Source organism: Columba livia, chromosome 22, assembly GCF_036013475.1.
Source record: "Columba livia isolate bColLiv1 breed racing homer chromosome 22, bColLiv1.pat.W.v2, whole genome shotgun sequence".
Classification (NCBI taxonomy): Eukaryota; Metazoa; Chordata; class Aves; order Columbiformes; family Columbidae; genus Columba; species Columba livia.
In genome coordinates, this window is record NC_088623.1 from 3,966,961 (window position 1) to 3,986,285 (window position 19,325).

The following is a 19,325-nucleotide window of genomic DNA, read 5'->3' on the forward strand; positions in this document are numbered from 1 at the left end:
ACTCTTGAAACATACTCCTGGTTTACCTGCTATTCAGAAACGTATTTCCAAGATCTCCCAAACAGCTTTTGCTCTGTAACGCACTTTTTGGCATCAGTTTTCTGTGCTGTTTGGCTAAATGACTGCAATCCTGCATTTTATTTCGCTTATCTCCAGGTTCACGTGGTTCTTGAGAAGGTCACTCCAGGCTGCCTGTAGCCACATTAACGATCATTAATTGGATCTGGTCACCTTAAAGTCAAGGTCGATACACAACAAGTCGATTTAATTTTGCATCACTTAGTGTCCGTTTGCAGGTTTGTGGGGTTTTTTTTTCCTACAAAGGCCAAGTCTGCTCTGTTTTCTTAAAAACTCTGACACCCCTTAGCAATGGTGTTGGTTCCAGATTAAGGCTGTTTCATGTTTCATAACTGTCCAGATGTTGCAGCGGTTCCGTGCTTGGCCGCGGGCGAGGAGCAGCTGCTCCCATCGCGGTGTCCGGTTCCTGTCTTTCTGTCAACATTATTCAAAAACTACATAAATATGTCACTAGAAATAGCACATGAAGTGTTACAGTAGTTTTTCCTTTACTTTCATACCAAATCTCACTTCCAAAGTTGCACAGTGCTCATGACTATCATGAAAGTCCGTGAGAGCTTTATTTAATTTGATTAATTAATCCATCTCTTGAAAGCTTTGTAGAAAAATGGAGGAATATATCTAAAATACAGGCTCTAGTAATTGATGAGTTACTGCATAAAACCAGTATGAATTTTTCTCCGAGTATGATTTACAGACAGGGTGTAGGGCAGCAGGAGCAAGTGCCCTAAAGCCATAAAATGAGGTTGCTCGCCAGCAGGACTGTGCTGCAGTCTGGCAGCAGTTTCCCATTCTCTTAAAACACACCAATCGGTGTCACAGGGAGGCGCTGCCACCAAAAAGCTGGTCTGGAGCTGCCAGAGCATCACTATCGTGGGGACACATGGACGGAACAACATGAATCGACGACTCTGACAGGAGACTTTTCTCGGCCCAACGCTGACAGATCGTGTTAGTTTAGTCACCGGAATTGTCTCCCTGCGTGGTTATTGTTGTGACTTGCATGCCTGACCTCAGCTGGGCAAGCGGGGGGGAAATCAGCATTGTAAATCTTAAGAGCAGGAGGAACTTTGCAATGTTTAGTGATGGTGTTATTGCAATGGACTTGGAGTTTGCAGGATGGGTCTCAAAAGAATCACAGAATCCCAGAGTGTCAGGGGTTGGAAGGGCCCTGGCAAGCTCATCCAGTGCAATCCCCCCATGGAGCAGGAACACCCAGATGAGGTTACACAGGAAGGTGTCCAGGCGGGTTGGAATGTCTGCACAGAAGGAGACTCCACAACCCCCCTGGGCAGCCTGGGCCAGGCTCTGCCACCCTCACCAGGAACAAGTTTCTTCTCAGATTTAAGTGGTACCTCCTGTGTTCCAGTTTGCACCCATTACCCCTTGTCCTGTCACTGGTTGTCACCGAGAAGAGCCTGGCTCCATCCTCCTGACACTCCCCCTTTAGATATCTGTTAACATGAATGAGTCCCCCCTCAGTGTCCTCTTGTCCAGCTCCAGAGCCCCAGCTCCCTCAGCCTTTCCTCACACGGGAGATGCTCCACTCCCTTCAGCATCTTGGTGGCTGCGCTGGACTCTCTGCAGCAGTTCCCTGTCCTGCTGGAACTGAGGGGCCACAACTGGACACAATATTCCAGGTGTGGTCTCCCCAGGGCAGAGCAGAGGGGCAGGAGAACCTCTCTGACCTACTGACCACCCCCTTCTAACCCACCCCAGGTACCATTGGCTTCCTGGCCACAAGGGCCCAGTGCTGGCTCATGGTCACCCTGCTGTCCCCAGGACCCCCAGGTCCCTTTCCCTTACGCTGCTTTCTAAAGACCGAACTGAAGACTCAGTTGTTCATCAGAACCTCACCTGGAGCTGAGCGTCGAGCCGGAAGTCTCACCTTCTCCATGGTTTTGACAACATTTCCAAAACTTCCTTCTGGGATCGTCCCCACCAGGTGCAGAAAGAGCCTTTCTCACCTTACTTGGGCTTTTCATTTCCATTTAATTCCGTGAGCTCGGGAAGTGTTAGAAACTGAACAGAGAGTGAAAATTATTTTTATCCAAATTAATCTGAACCTTAGAGCAAAGTCGGGCTCAGAGTGTGGAGGTCCCTCATCTGTTTGTTATCTGTTCCCTCCTAAGCCACTGGCTCAGAACAAAAGAGGCCAGCAGCCATCATTTCTTTGACCCCTTCTCGCTTCTGACTGTCTCTTGCTGGCTCCAGAAAAATAAAGGGTTTCGTACTAAATCCTTTGCAGGGCAAGAAAGAAATCTTTCCCTGGGGGAGAAAAGGCAGCAAAGGAGAAAATAAACTCTCTGATGGAAGGATGAAAGTGTTTCTAATTCCTCCTTAGCCCCTTAGAAAATTGCTGTGGAGACAACACAGTATTTCGGTGGTCATTCTGCACAGGCAGAGCTTTATTCGCAGTTGCAAATGCACCAAAATTACTGCATTGCAGAGGGTTTGCTTAAAAAAAGCTTGTTTGCAAAGACCCCATCTCGGGCCCCTCCTGGTGCTGAGGGTCTGGTTCACACCCTCCAGTGGCATATTCTGTCTGTTTTGCCAAAAATCACAGCAGCGGTGACGGTCACAGGTGTGACAGCTTGGCCGGGCATCTTTTGGTCATTTCCTGCGAAAGAAAAATAATGGGCATAAACTCATTCACAAGCACAGAGGAGCTAATTACCTCTGGGCTGACCTAAGCCCCCAGCCTTTCACCAGTGTAAACGACTCCCCCTTCTTTTCTTCCTGGCAAATCAGTGGAAACACCTGAAGGTATTTACCTGGTGCTGATGGGTCATTTGGATTAGGGTGGCATTTTCTGCTTTGAAGGCTGGGCAGACTCCTGAGCAGATTATCGTTATTACAGCACAAAGCCACTGAAACCACGTTCTGTTCTGGGTACCGAAGCGGAAGCGAGCCTCATCACACAATGTTCAATTCATCTCAGTTTGCAAATGGACGTTATAACTTCATTTATCATCCTCCACGCACACAGGGTGAACACAGCCCGTCTCCCCTGACCTCGGTGAATCCACCTGTGTTTGTCCCCCTTTTCTGGGGACACCTGGGCTCCGTCAGCATCTGCCGGTGGGTGACAACCGCCCCGCTGTCCATGTCCCAAAGGAACCATCGCCGCGTGTCGCGCTGTCCTGCATCCATCAGCAGCATCGCCAGACGGAGCCGTCGGCATCGCCTGCCGTGTTCTCTGCCAGAGCAGGTTCCCCACCACAGCCACCTAATTCTGATTCCTATCCGACAGCGCTCTCCGGTTTTTAAAGCCTTACACAATGTGTATTTATTTATCCTTTCATTTCCATAGGCTCTGTGTACCCTACACACATCATTGACAGTGATTAATGTCTTTCACAGTTTGATTCCATAGAAATTGCCTGCGCCAAAAAGCTCTATGTATTTCCTTAAACAAATCAAGTGTGATAAATATTAATGCACGGTGTCCTCGCTGTACGTTAAGTCTGGATCTTTGTAGCTAATGATTTGAATGGCTGATAAAATTGTATTTAAATATTTTATGCAGAAAGAGCTCTGTAACTCAGACATGTACACAAGACAGCGATGTACACAAAACTTGGGCTAGTTAAACCATGTCGCTGCACTTGCAAAACCCTCTCCTAAGCTCCACATCCCTCCCAGTAGTTGTAAAGATGCTGAACCCAGAAGATGAGTGTGCAGAACGTATCAAACCCATGCCAGGATTGATCCTTTCTCTACAGTCTCGCTGCTCTTCTTTCTTACAGGTTTTCATGGTCAATCAATTCGCAGTGAGCCGGAGGAGAGGAAGAGAAGAGCTGGGTTTGGTTCGGGATGACCCAGTGTCACCGCTCGCTGAGCTTTTCTCTGTGCTGGGAACCGCGGGACGGCTTTTGGCGCGAGCTTTGGCGTGCGGGGAGATGCCAGATGCTGAGAGAGGTGAAGTATTGGCTATTCCTTGGGAAGTATCACCAGGCGAGACATTTGAAAGGCTTAATTCCCCCAGATGCCCTTGACTCCCCAAGTTCCAGGCTTAGCTGCAGCTTTGTGACTAGTCTATGATATCCTAAAAATGCACCATGAGGCTTTCAAATGAGCCCGAGCACAGGCCACGTTTATCAGCCCGTTGGAACAGGACATTTGCAGCGATGCGCTCGTGTTATCACCCAAACACGCTTATCAAAGTAGCCTGTACCATGCAATCCCTCTCTCCTCCTTTGATTTCAGATCCATGTTGAGCATTTTCCCCTCTGAGATATATTCATTTCAAATATTGACTCACCGGCTTCTGTGATTGATAGGACTCAAACATATTAGTCTTATTACATCCTATATACTTTAATTAACTTCAGCAGGTGATGTTAATCAACGTGAATGCTGAGATGTGGAACAGCTAAGTAAATGAAAGAGAGATGAAAAAATATCTCTGTACATTTTCCACCCGTGTGTATCATTCCTGCTCCCAAGCCAGACACATTGACAAGCTAGTTCTTTGAACCTAAACCTGTGCATGGGACATTTGGTATCAAGTTGCTTTGGTAAGTTAAAAGAGATGTTCAGACTGTACAGCAGTTTTATCAAGTTATGAGAAACGTGGAAAAGAAGTACTATTTAAAATAGTGATGTGTTAGAGAAAGCACCCAACCTGCAGGGAATTAGTTCAGTTCAAGCTTGTGTCTTCATAAGGCGCTGTGTAAACTCGTACGTAAGCCTCATGCACCAAAATTGAGCATTTCTGAGGTCAAAAGCTAACGGGAAAAGCGGAATCAGCATGACAGCCCCAGCAGCTGGTGTCTTCACTTAATAATCACCATTGAAAGTTTTTAAATGGAAAAACGCAGGTTGCCCCACAGCCTTGGAACAACACGCACTCAAGGGAAATGTGTTTTAATATTTCGAGATTGCCTTATGTCCTGGCAATCTTCCTTAATTCCGTTATCATATCTTTGTGTATTTTTCCTAGACGTACCAATATGCCACCAGCATTTAAAGTCTTGCTTTTAGCTTTGGTAATAAAAGAGGTTGTGATTGCCATATCAAGTTGAAGAGATGAACACCTTGGCCTTGTACAGCCAACATTTCCAGCGGGTGATTCCCCTCTCCCACTGGGGGGGTCCACCGGAATCATTAGTTGATGTACCTGGGTCAGTAGATGGCACATTTGATTAAATAAGTGATGTATTATCATTTTGGTTCCAAATGAACGAGTCATTTCTCTGTTGGATAATTTACTCACTGCAGAGTAGCCTGTTCTCAGTTCATCAGGCTGTGTATCTGTTACGTTTTCAGTGAGCTTTACGTGAGCATCCACACCACTTGAATGGCTATTATGTCCATGATATTACACCGAGAAGCACTTTATATGCAAAACGTGATGTGAAAAATGTCCAATATGTTATGCAAATAGAATTGACTGCTTCTGAACTTGCAAAACGCACAAACACGAAAATGTTGTTTGCAATTTGTTTTCAATTTTAACGGCCCTTGTATACATGCAATATTCAGTAATTTCTCCGAGATGCCTTGTCACGAAGTCCCCTCTGTGCCTCGCACAGGATGCACCAGGGACTTGTTTCACCCATCACTGAGACGCAACAGGGTGTGAGGCAGCAGCTGTTTGTCCCCACAGGGATCCGCTGGGCTGGGATCTGCCAGCTGAAGGATCACAAACAATATTCTTCATGGTGGCGTGATGCGCAGCTCTTTAAAAATAAAACAAATGAAAGAAGATGCTGCACACAGTCCCAGACATGAGGATCCATGGGGGCTGAATCAGAGATTTGTGTTGCGATGTTCCATTGGCCCCTTCTGTCTGATCCCCAGCATAAATCCTCTTTTCCAGCCGTGCCTTGGATGCCCCAGCTCCATGTCCCAGCTGCTCGTGGCGCATCACAAGTCAGAATAACATGGTGGTCGCTGGATTGTGCCCAGAGCTCTTCACCCCTGAGGTCCAGGCGTTCGGTAGGTACAGAGGAGCCCCCAAAGACAAAAGCATCGTGGTGAAACGGGGGAAGTATTAGAGGTGGCCGGAGGTGGGCAGTTCTGCTTTCCTCTGCTTGCCTTGCGGAGGTCAGCGTGTATTTAGTGCGGATTTTACCGTTCATCACCCTGCTGAACAGCCTCTCTGCTGCCAGGGTTGCAGCCGCCTCTGGCTGTAGCTGTCCCCGATCTTTGGCAGCGCAGAGCGATGCCACACTCGGGTCAGGACAGAGTGGCATGTCCCCAACCCCGCGGATGTGTCAGCTGCAAGTGAGATGGGCAGGGAGATCGTCTGCGCTGGAATTTGGCCAGGACACCGGGCCAAGCCAAAAAGCATCTCCCTGGGACCAGCGGTTCCAATTGAGTTTGCTTTGCTGGAGCCAACTGTACCCAGCCCAGTAACAACATCTCCTCTGCATCTTGCAGCTGTATAAATCAGCCTGCCTTTAATTACTGAAACATGGTATTACATACATACAGCATAGAGTAATCTCAAATAAATGGAGCTTTGCCCTGAAATTAATACTTAATCTCCTGTTTTGCTGGGTTTTTTTCCACTCACTGAATGCTGTGACCTTGTAGTTCATACTGTTCGTGGGACTCTGCTCCACATTAGAAGCCGTTTTCAGGAGCAGAAATTGTGTGAGAAACCCGGAATTTTATAGCAGCGAGATTTAATTTAGATAGCGGGGGCCGATCATTGAGACGTCTGTTGTACGATAGTAAACTTTCTACATTAACAACTAACAAGCAAGCAGCCACCTTGGAGCAAAATGAACACAAGGGAACCGCGGGGGCTCCTGGCTCGCTCTGCCCAGCCTGTCCACATGTGTCCCAACCGGTCCCCATGGCCTCGGGACCCCCTGTACCATCACCTCTATCAAACAGGGAAACCATCCTTCTCCCTTCCACAGCTTTGGACTATCTGGCTTTTTTTAGAGTATGAATTTATCAGAACAAAGACTGTCTTTTTCTATGTGTATTGAGAGCATCTGGCACCAATTATGAATCAGGCTTCTAAGTGCTTAAATACTATAAACGCAAACCAAAACTGCCAAAATCTCTTTTTTTCTCCTTTTTTTCCTCTCTCTACGCAGCTGGGTGAATTTCTGCCATCTTGTTATCATAGATGACCTTGCTTTTGACTTTGTGATTTATTTGACAGGAATTTAGTGGGTGCAAAGATGAAGTTAACTCCTTTGTTATTGCCATATGAAACGTTCAGCTCTGCATATAAACCCCTTGCCCACACTTCTGATCAGTTTGTCTGGCAGCGTGGGAGCTGTCAGTATTCCAGACCTGAAAATATAACCATTCCCCAAGTTTAACCAAACTTTCTTCTCTTTTCTTAATCTTGGTAATCAATAAAATGCAATTGATTTTTACAGGCATAAATCATAAGTGCCTCTTAGTACATTCAGAGTACATTCAGTCTTGGTAATGAGACTGAATGATCTACTCTTTGTTTTGCTGTAGGAGCTGTTTGTCATGTTGGAGAGGCTGCTCTGAATGACTCACTTCACTTTGAAGAGAGATTTATTTTTACAAACCGTTATTCTTTTTCTTGCAAAAACGTATCCCCATTCTTGGTGGTGCAATTTAAATTCCCATTTCCATGAGGACTGCGAGGGCTGTATCGGGGTTTGTGCTCTGGGTAGGTGCTGGCAGGACACAGGCACACGCTGTCCCAGCGCATCACTGGAAGTACTGCTATAAATTATTCCCAAATAACAACACAAGTAGGCGATGCTGGTATAAAGTAAGAGTATAGTCGTTTTTTCCACTCTAGTGATACAGTTTATTTTGTTCAAAAAGAAACAGCCACGCTCACAGGTATAAACCCCAGCGTTTTCCTTCCCAGCTGGTTGTAGGTCGTCTTCAGCCTTTGCCCAGGGGCTGCCCGTGGCAGAGGCTGCTGGAGGCCAGTAGATCCTTATGGCAGAACCGCTGAGGGTCACGGACACATGTGGACAACCTTGTACCGCGGTGAGGAAGGCTGTTGTTCCCAGGGGTGAGTGCCGCCCGCTGCCGCGGAGCTGGATGGGGATGGGGATGTGGGGATGCAGGGATGTGGGGATGTAGGGATGCAGGGATACATGGATGCAGGGGTGCAGGGATGTAGGGATGCAGGCATGCAGGCATGCAGGGATGCAGAGACGGAGTGATGCGGAGATGTGGGGATGCAGAGGTGGAGGGATGCAGAGATTTGGGGATGCAGGGATGCAGAGATATGGGGATGCGGAGATGTGGGGATGCAGGCATGCAGGGATGCAGAGACGGAGTGATGCAGAGATGTGGGGATGCGGGGATGCAGAGATGTGAGGATGCAGAGATGGAGGGATGCAGAGATTTGGGCATGCAGGGATGCAGAGATGTGGGGATGCAGGCATGCAGGGATGCAGAGATGTGGGGATGCAGGCATGCAGGGATGCAGAGATATGGGGATGCAGAGATGTGGGGATGCAGGCATGCAGGGATGCAGAGATACGGGGATGCAGAGATGTGGGGATGCAGAGATGTGGGGATGCAGGCTTGCAAGGATGTAGGGATGCAGGGATGTAGGGATACAGGGATATGGGGATGAAGAGATGTAGAGATGGAGCGATGTAGGGATGGAGGGATGTAGGGATGCAGGCATGTGGGGATGCAGAGATGTAGGGATGCGGGGATGCCGAGATGCCATTTCCCGAAGCTGGAGCCGCCGGAGGGGCTGTGCAGGGCCTGCACCGGCCGTTTGCTGCCGGGCACACCAGGCTGCAGGAACCTGCTCCTCATTTACACCATGTTCAGTTGCTTTTACGGTTCGCCTTTGCTGCAGCCCATGGAGAGCCGTGGGCTCGGCTGGTTTTTAAAGCTTCGTATCGCGAAGCCATCTGAGTGATGTAATTCCCTGGAGGAGACGGGAGCGTGTGTAGCCTTGAACTTATAAAGCTAAAGTTGGTCATGTACCTCCCGTTTCTGAGCTCTGCTTGGTGGAAAACAGGTCAGCTGCTCTGTAAGCATCTAGTTAGTTCAGCAATCTGGTTTTTTGTAGGTTTTTGGCCTCTGGTAGGACTTTTGTGACAGCGAGAGCTGGAGAAGGCTCTTCTTTTGAAATTCATTTATATAAAAAGTAATATCTACCTTGTCTGGGATCTTCTTCTTGACAGTGACTTATAACTGATGTTTCAAAAAATATGCAGAAATTCCTGCAGTGTCTGTAGCCTGTCAGCAATATATGCAAGAAAATTGCTTCCTGACCTCCATCATTTCATAGTCTGAAGCGTAAGGACTCGTAACCTCAGCAACTGTATGTGCTACAGTTCCTGAAGCTGCAGATTCTCATTATTATGGACTGATTGGACATCAAATAGTTACAGCTTAATTTAAATGTCTATTCTAATCTTTACTCTTTACTTCCTCTGTAGCTTTTATTGAAGTAAACAATCTATTTGCAAAATGAAATGCTTAAAACAAAATAGGAGGGTTTTTCTGTGGGGACATTTAGACCTAGAATTATTGATATTAGCTGGTCAGAAATTGGTAGCTGTTTTATTTGAGAAGTTAAAAGCTTTTTAGACAGCTTTCATTTCCTTCAGAGCATAAATATAAAAACAGAGATCAGTTTGTCTCGATGTTTTGTTGACAGAAATGGATGATCTAATGGCTTTGTGCTAATGAAGAGGGTATTAGAGGTGTACATTTAATTTTAGCTGGCTTTTTTTCGTAGGTTTTGTGCTCGTCTCCGCTGTGCACATCAATTGCAGCAACATTGCAGCTCTAAGTGCCAGGTTTGGGCAGTTCTGTGTTCTCCCTCCCGGGTCTGTTGGTTTTGGGGAGCCCCCGTCGCCCTGTTCCAGTTAGCGAGGCATCTACACATTGATTTCAGTGTCTGCTCTGATCAGTGTTTATGTGCATTAATATTGTTTCCAGCATCTAACCAATAATGATGTGGATCCTCAACCAGTTCCCCTACACTCCCTTTTGGGTGGCATTTTAATACACAGGCACCACCTGTTAGGGAACGTTTCCTTAATATTAGGTAAATGTTCAGCAAACTGTGGGAAGTCTGGACAAACAGAGCTGAATAAATCTTCCCCAATACCTTCTTTCTTTCTAATTTTCTAATCAAGAATGTTGTCATCTCCTTTGACAGATGATTAGTGCTACACACAAGCGTGCAATAGAGATTGTGGGTTTGTTTTTTTCTTCATTCGGGGATTTTTGTGCTGATAATCAGGCTGGAGTAGACAAGTTACCCCAGTTGCTGCACCAGCGTTTGCCTGTAATCGCAGCCAAATTTGTGAGAGCCCCTGGCCCCGAGCCAGCAGACCTTGTCATCGCTCTTGGCTCCTCCTCTGCCATCCATCATCCCTGACCAACCAACCCGGCAGATACCAGAAGAAATGTGGCATCTGGCGCATGTTTTTATCCCAGCCCAGGTTCTGGTGTCTTTTCCTTTATCATCCCGTCTGGCTCAAAGCTGCTGGAGCAGAGCGCGAGCTTTCTCTTGAATTCAACACGCTTTGAATTATGCTTTACTTTCCTTAGATATGTCCTCTTTCTGTTTATTTTTGATATTCCTTTGCATGAGGGAACAGAAGTTAAGCTTGTCTCTGTGTTTATATCTTCACTCCATCTATACTATATGTTGTTTTTAGTGATTATTTATTTCTAGCTGTTTATCGTAGATATTCCTTATCCTCAGCATTTCTCATGAGATGGCTTGTGAGGGCTGGTAATTTATGAGATGTGGAGCAATTCACAGCTAAGTCAGCAGTTCGGTTAACCTCGCTCAGTAGGAAAAGTCACAAACATCCAGGCTTTTGGGCTGTTGTGGGCCAGGGCTCCGGACTGTGTGTAGCCAGGGAGGAGATGGTGTGGGTTGTGGTGCACAGAGGAGCGCGATGGGATTCGGGACCTGAAAACACGGGAGCACCGAGCCCGGGCAGGTCCGTGTCCTCCTCCCATCTGCTCCGGGCTCCTACGCCCACAGCACATCTTGTGAAGCACAGGGAGCAGCAGGAGGATGTTTTATGGTACCTTTGGCGGTTGCAATAGGACTAACAGGAGCACGGTTACACTCCGCAGAGCAGGGGTCGAGAGAGGTTCTCCTGCCCCTCTGCTCTGCCCTGGGGAGACCACACCTGGAATATTGTGTCCAGTTGTGGCCCCTCAGTTCCAGCAGGACAGGGAACTGCTGGAGAGAGTCCAGCGCAGCCACCAAGATGCTGAAGGGAGTGGAGCATCTCCCGTGTGAGGAAAGGCTGAGGGAGCTGGGGCTCTGGAGCTGGACAAGAGGAGACTGAGGGGGGACTCCTTCCTGGGGATCAGTATGGAAAGGGGGAGTGTCAGGAGGATGGAGCCAGGCTCTTCTGGTGACAGCCAGTGACAGGACAAGGGGTAATGGGTTCAAAGTGGAACACAGGAGGTTCCACTTAATTTTGAGAAGAAACTTGTTGGGGTGAGGGTGGCAGAGCCTGGCCCAGGCTGCCCAGGGGGGTTGTGGAGTCTCCTTCTGTGCAGACATTCCAACCCGCCTGGACACATTCCTGTGTAACCTCATCTGGGTGTTCCTGCTCCATGGGGGGATTGCACTGGATGAGCTTTCCAGGGCCCTTCCAACCCCTGACACTCTGGGATTCTGTGACCGGACACTAAATGGATCATGGGCCCTTCAGTCCTGCCGTGTGACCCAAAAGGCTGGGCCTAGATCAGTTATCTCATTCATCACCATGTGCTTTTCTGCTAATATTATCAGGGATGCCAGGGTAGGGATGGGGTCCTGGAGCAGGACATCATTGCTTCCAGCTGGAGCTCCTGTCTGTCCTCACCTCTGAGCTGAGACAAACATCAGCTGGTTCTGCCTTGAAATCCCCGCGCTCAAGACTATTTTCCTCTTTCCCTGTGCGTTCCTTCTGGTTGTGCTGAACCCATCCTGCAGCCTGGGGCTTTCACCGTGGCTAAAACCACCAAAAGAACCCGAATTTGCAGTGTTGTGTCTGCAGCAGCTTCCCAGGGAGGAGAGCGGCTCCGGCGCCCACGTGCACGTGCATCATGGTGGCTACAGAGCACCCAGGCTCCGCAACTGCGTTTTCTAATCTTGTATTTAACTTATTCATTCATTTGCCATAGTTTGTTTGGCTTATATTTAGTTTGATATGGTCTAGAGGTTGGAGTAATTTTCTAACTCACTGAATGATTATCTTTTTGTGTTCTCTTAAGCACCTTCTCTGTCACACAAAAACAATTTTCAATCAAGAGTACAAAGCACCCACTTGCAGGCAACGGACTTTATTTCCTGTGAATATAATTTCGCAGCTTCGGATACATTTCATTTAAATACATTTGCATGGTGAGGCCAAGTTACCCTTTGACTTCGGGTGAACCAAACTCCTTTCCATGCAAATTCTTACAGAGGGGAGTGACCCTGGAGCATCCAGGTTAAATACACTTTTGCATAATGGTGTGTGCCGTGAAATGCAATTACGATATTTCTACTTTGCTATTTCTTTCTTGCCCTTTTTTTTTTCCTAAAGGAAAGCGATTTAAGTATTTGAGTGCTGTGGGTTTTTTTGCTGGTAATTTTTGTGCATCTCAAGCCATGTTGCATGGCCGGCGTTGCAGCGGGAACGCTGCTGGCTGCGACAGCCGGTGAGTCTGCTCCCAGCTCCTTCCCTGGGTCAGCCTGGCAGCAAAAGATGCCATAACGCCGCTTTCCTCCCGCTTTCTCTTCCGCTGAGTAATTTATTAATTACAGCATGTCCGCTGGAGAACAAAACCTTGGCCTCATTTTGAGTGTGATGGGCTGAGAGCTTGTTTGGTGGCTGGGAGCAGAGAGTGTCCAGACCAGGCTGGAAGGGGACAAAAGAGGTTTGCAGGAGCAGGATGTTACTTGCTTTCATTTACAAATGTCAATGTGCCGTACCGGGGAGAGAAAGGACCGTTTTACACATCGGAAAATTGAGACATGGGGGACAGAGATGACTTGGTGAAGATCACTTGTCCGTGATCTGCTGGAGTTTTGCTTCTCATGTTCATCTGGTTTTCTGGCTATAGATTATAACTTCAAAGAAATGGTGAGAGAGGATGGAAGTCTACGGGCAGTTTGGACAGGAGTTTAGATGCAAAAATTTCAGGCTATTTTGGCCTCAAAAATCTACACATTTGTGAAACGCCTGGGCTGGGGTGGAGTTCAGAGGTTCTTGATCAGTCCATCATGTAATCAAACTTGTGAGGCTGGGCTTTCATTCCCAAAGTTGCATTTAGATACTTTCAAGGAAAATTAATTTTAAACGTTGTCAGAGAAATTATTCATACCAGTAGTTACAGCCAACCATAGCGCAAGAACAACATCATAAATAAGCAATATAATCAAAACAGTTTATATTAGTGGCAAAGCAGGAATGACTGAACCACTGGTTTGAAAAGAAGTATATTGCTGAAGCATGCGAGAGAGTAGATGCATCTGATAAAGTCAAGATTTGATCTCGGAGAGCTCAAGAGAAGAAAGAAACTTGCAAGGAAAAGCAATCTGATCAGGTACTTTTAGCAAATAATCTGCTGAGCTCCCTGGTGTCCGTGTTCTGCAGAGGAGCACTTAGAGCTCCCTTGGAAAATGGCTTGTGTGTTCAGCACCTTCTGCAAAAGGAGGTTTGAGCTCTTGTCAGTAAACACTAAATAAATTATAACGATAATTAAGAACCTGCCACTTCCTATAAAGCCTCGCGCTTGCTCCGCTTCTCCAGAGGTGAAAAAGTCAGCGGCTGTTGGCGGATGGCGCCGTTGTTGTGGGTTTTGAGCACAGACCAGGTCGTGAAGGCGCGGATCGGTGAAGCCCCTGGTCAGAAATACCCCAGCCCGGGTGGTGTTGTGAGTGTGGAGGAACAAACCAGCTCTTTTCTAACTCCTGGAATGCCACAAGGACACATCTCAGCTCCCACCTGGTGACAGAAACCCAATACCTTGAAATACCTTGAACGCAGCACTCAGCCTTTGTGGAGAATGTTAAGCTTTGACTGCTAACCCGAAAATTCATTTTGCTTGCTGTAATGTGGAACACTTCAAATTCCTATTGTTTCTCAAATCGCTTCAGCTGACTCCGTCGAGCTGTCTTTATAAGCCTGGAAGGTGTTGAGATTCATCAAAGTATTTACCGCGTAAAGGGAAAAATAAATGGAGGCTTTCGGAGGCAGAAAATGAGCGGCCTGTGCTATGAGCTGGGTTGCAATTGCAGTTCTTCCTGGAAACTGCGTTCCAGCCATTGGGATTTCATAATCCCTGATCTTCCAGTGGGTCAACTTTCAACCTTCAACTCAGGAAGGATCCAATGCTTGGGGTTTAATCTGCCTAAAACTAGCCCGGTCTGAAACACTGACTCAAAACTGAAATACAGCTCATCTAATAGGTATTGATTTCTGTTTAATTTTATTTTTTAAACTGAGCTCGTCTAGGAAACGCAGGTTTTCAAGAAAAGTCTGCGATGAAATTCACTTATTCTTTTTATTTGCTAGAAAGCATGAGTGATAGATATGCTCTGATTTCAGTGCCATGTTCTTTCTATAAGTCTAGAGAAAGCAAGAGCGTTTTCAATCCAAGTTGCACTGGATCATTTCAAGTAAGTGCTTTCTCAGAGCCGCTTATCCTTTCTTATCTTGCTGAAGAAAATGTATGTGGGTAACCAAAACCACCAGGGTTTGTTAGTTCACCTGAAATTAGTTGCCTTACTCTTCCAAGAAAGGACAGATTGGTTTTTAGTACCACTAATGCCTAGTCAGTAGCTGAGGGTGTTCAAATCTATGGGTAAGGTGATTTTGGAAGCTACTTATTGAAAATAAGAGTGAAATTTGGCCTCCTAAGGTGCAGCTGTGAAAAATTTACCCTTAGTGGGTGACGCGGGGAAAGGTCTTATTGACCTCAAGTGGTTTTGGTGCGTTAAGCACTGAGTTTTGTGATGATAAAGGAGGATAATAAAGGGATGTTCTGTGTGGGCACAGGCTTAACGTGAATCGAATCCCAGGGAAAGAGTTCCCACCATCGGGAAGCACTTCCAACAAGGCTTGTGTGGTTTTTGTCGTACACGTATTTGGGAGAAAATATTTGCGGTTGTAATCGCCAGCCTTCACAGCAGCCAGATCCTATAGCTCCAAAAATGATAGAGCTAAACGACTTTAGCTCTGAAAACATGTACAACACAGGGAATACTGAAACCTGAGCTCCAGCCCAAGCTGAGAAGAGACAAAGAACTGGCCTAAGGTTCATAGAAACCCCCACGGTGTGTTAAAATGCACAAAGATGTGTTGATTCACACCAGGTAAGATCCAGAGCATCAGCTGTCTTACAAACCCACACAGAAATCCTGCCCGGGGATATTTTCATAAAGAAAAATGCTCCTAATAAATTGGATTTCTGCGTAGAAAGATAAAACCTTGGAGAATATTTTGCAGCGTGTTCCTGTAGAATGTAAAATTTCCTCAGACGGGAGATGGTGTCGCCATCGTATTTAATTAATCTTCTTCCTCAAAGAGGTTCTTATCCTCCCACCTTTGCAGTGCAGTTCAGGTCACTCGCTGGGGTTTTCTCCCCCCGTGTCTGGCATTAATTCCAGTTTAGTGCATCGGTTCGGGTGGGAAGACGTGGGAGCTGGAGCTGGAGGTCAGTCGGGGTGATGCAATTTGGAAATGCGGGAGGTCTCTTGCTGAATATAGATACTGCCTCCTGGTTCAAAGTCACGCAGTCCACTCGTCCTAAAAAAAGGCAGCCCTTGATCGCACTGACCCTGCAGCGCTCGCTCTGCTCCCTGCAGAGCGCTTGTGTGCCGAGCCTTGGGTATATTTCTTCCCAATGCAATACAAGGTACAGAAGCTGAACAAATGATGAAATGTTTTCTTGGTCTTTTAAATTTCTTCTCCTATTTTTTTATGTTCCTTCCGTTAAGACTCCCTCATCCTACCCCCGCAGATCCCACGTGTGCGGGACAGAGAGCCGTTTCCAGTGGAGTGCATGCGCGGTCCAGTGATGTTTCCCTTTCTGAACCGTCATCCATTCAGTACCTGCATCCTGATGCGCTCTGCCCAGCCTTGGTCTGAAGTGCATTAGAGTGATGGGGATCAAATGCAAAGTTTGGATGTGATTCACCTCCTGAATCCACGCTCTGAGGCTTTTCTTATCTGAGCTTTTAGCTAATGCATTTAACACGAAAAGAATTCTGCTGCGGTGGCTGCTTTCGTCTGTATAGCAATGGGAACTTGCAGCACTACAGACGCATCCCCTTGATATTGAGTTGCTGGCTGAAACCAAGTCTCTCTGCCTGTTCTGAGTTTCCCGGTCGTTAAAAGAAGGTATAAATTCAGTCTTTTGCTGGTGTGTGTTCCAGACAGTGTAGCCACATTCAAACAAAGCAGCGCAAGGCTGATTCCTCCTTAGGCAGGAGCAGGATTTCTGGTTTAGTGCACAGCTCGGCTTTTCCAGCCTCTCCCCATGCTGGAGATACCCAGTTCCTTCTCCAGTCCGGGACCCCTTAACCACCGTGTCTTTAGTGCTTATCTTTGCTTATCTTGGTTGATTTTTTCTGGGTAGATGGGACAGGGAACATTTAATTTAACAAATCTTCATCCTCAAGGTGATGGAGCCAGTGAAACGGTGGGAGGAACCCATGTGCTGTATCAAGCAGGCATCTCATCCATTTTGCAACTGAATTTTTAATGTTTCTTCTGGAAATGGAGAATGCCTTTCCACGCCCTCAGTGCCGTCTCCTCCTGCAGAAACAAACGCCTCGCAAAAACCCCAGCAGCCTAGCAAACTCCGAAAATCAATGGACTTCTTTTTCCCCACCAATATCTAAATAGACATTTTTATGTGTTTTTACATAGCTCGCTGTTGAACAAAAGGTCACTACTGATTTGAAGTCAGGCTTTATAACCCAGATGGCTTTAAAAAAACCAAAAATAAGCCATTTCTTTGGCTTTTCTTTTATTGGAGGGTGAATAAAAAGAGAAACAAACCAATACATGTACATATCACTCTGCTACGTCATTGCAACAGCTCCATAGTAAAAGTCAAGCTGTTGACAAACTCAAGTGCAACCACAGCAATGAACCTGAATCGCGGTTGACGGCACAACCTTCCCAATAAGTCAGTGGCATCAGTCTATAAATTGCAGAGATTCATGGACAAATATTGTAAGAACAATAACCTTTCTCCCTTGCAATATTCACCTCCTAGTTCGCCTTGTAGCAGTGGGTTTCTATCAGCAGCTCTTCTTTGGAAATGTGTCTGTCAAAAGCAATCTGCTGGAAGCGCTCTCCAGATTTAAGCTAAAATTAAAGAGAATCAGGCTTACACCGAAGGAGGAAACAAACCTTGGTGCAGTTAAGCCGATCCTACCGCGTCTGAAATATCTGCTGTTTGAATTGCCCCAAAATGAGTTGTACATTTGCGAACAAACCGTGCTGGTTATGCAGCACGAGCTGGAAACGCCTCTGGAAGCACCGACGTTGGAGGGAGTTTTGTGTGCAGGTTGCAGTTTGTCCTGTTGTCACTCGGAGCAGTTCCCAGGCTTGTACACCTGCTAACCATTTAACATATTTACCTGCTGAAGCAAAGCTGTGCTGTGTTTCCAAACCAATGTTTGCTGGTCAAACAAACAGGAAAACCGTCCAGCAGGACGTTTTCCTGGTGCGTTTTCCCTTTCATCCGAACAGGGAGACTTTGGGCTGTGTTTTGCTGCTCTGTTGTGGTTCAGTTCATCCAGCTCGTGGGTTTTGCTTTGATTCTTGTTACCGGGGAGGCTCCTGCAGATTTGGGGGTGACCCCCGGCTGGGTCCCTCCTGGCCACTCTTTGCATTCACCAGCATCAGGGACAGAAATGCTCTGCGGGTAAAATAAATGAGTATTCAGACCACTTATAATTTAACAAATGCGTATTTTATGTGAGCAAACAGGTGCCTGGGTGGAAGCAAAGTGGGGTTCACGACTTGGCTGAAATTGTGGCGCAGTCCACTGACTCCAAAACAACCAGAGTACAACCTTAGGAATCTTAAGGGCAACACATCCTTAGGTGGAAATACACCAGAAGACCCGCATCTGCTGGTGATTATTCCCTTCTAAGCGAAAGTCATCGTACAGTAAAGACTGCGACATGGAGAAGTGGGATGGGATGCTCATCCAGCTGCACAAATAGGCCTGGACCCAAGCAGGACCAAATCCCAGTAAGCATCTCTGACAAAGCTTTGTCTAACCAACGCTTAAAGACCTTTGGGGATGGATATTTCACAGGCTCCACAAACAGTCCCTGAACAAGCCACCAAATGAAAAGCAAATTTAATGAGGGCTCCAGCAGCTCCCAATTCAAACATCACTTTAGAAAGACAAAGGGAGTAAAAGAATTGAGTCAATTTACATCTTTTGGCAGGAAAGTGTAAATCACTAGATAGAAAGAGAGGCATATGGTAAAATACACTCTTTAGTGTGTAGCAAGGAAGGGAAACTGGTGCAGCACCAGGTAAAATGTGAAAAATCCGAATAAACTTGTAGAAAATACCAGATATAGCTAATAGCACTCGGTACGGAGTTAAAGGAATGAACAGCAAAGAGGGTGCACAAAGTACAGCCCAGGACACACGGGGACGGCACAGCCACGTCCACGGGCCAAGTGGCATCTGTCTGCATGGGACAGAGGGTGACTGTGCAACTGCCATTTCAAAATAGGTGCTTTCAGGAGAAAAAATACCAAACCAATTATTTATTGCTTTTATTTAAATTAAAAATTAAAAAATAAAAGAAGCTATAATATGAAAGAGATGAATGAAATTATTCTTTTCCAAAAAAATCCATTTGTGACGTCGTAATGTGTCCTAAATATAGTGGGCTCTGAGATGCGCCGCTCGCTTACCAATGGAATTGATGGCATTAATGGTGCTGGTGATGGGCACGTGGCAGCGATGCTCGGGACCGCTTTGCTCCAATATGATTGCTCTGTCTGGTGGGGGAAAAAACCAAGTTTAATATGACATCATCAATCTAAGACCAAGAACGGGATAGATTTTCTGATTATAAGGTTAAGTGATGCATCAAGAGAGAGCAGAGCTTGGTCATTGCTAATCATTTAAATTTAGGAAGACTGAGGACCATGACATTATTGGCTGGCATTAAAGAGCAGCTCTTTGATACCAGCCATTTGTATGTGTCCTTTCTTCTTCGTTACTATATTTATTATCCAAGCAATAGGAAAATAGGCTTGAGGAAGCCATTCTGTTCAGTTTGATCTTCAATTCTGGCTGGCTGGTAACGGCGTCGTGATGTAACCC

The 19,325-nt window shown here is 46.4% G+C and overlaps 1 protein-coding gene across 2 annotated transcripts in view; it reads left to right on the forward strand.

Moving 5' to 3' along the window:
- The window catches only part of PLXNA2 (plexin A2), a 452,864-nt gene that overhangs the window by 212,385 nt on the left and 221,154 nt on the right, over positions 1–19,325 (forward strand). For both annotated transcript variants that reach the window (XM_065038658.1, XM_065038660.1), the window contains 3 exons: positions 3,828–3,999; positions 5,903–6,021; positions 7,901–8,050. The gene's annotated coding sequence lies outside the window, so the exon portion shown is untranslated. The remainder of the gene's footprint in view (positions 1–3,827; positions 4,000–5,902; positions 6,022–7,900; positions 8,051–19,325) is intronic.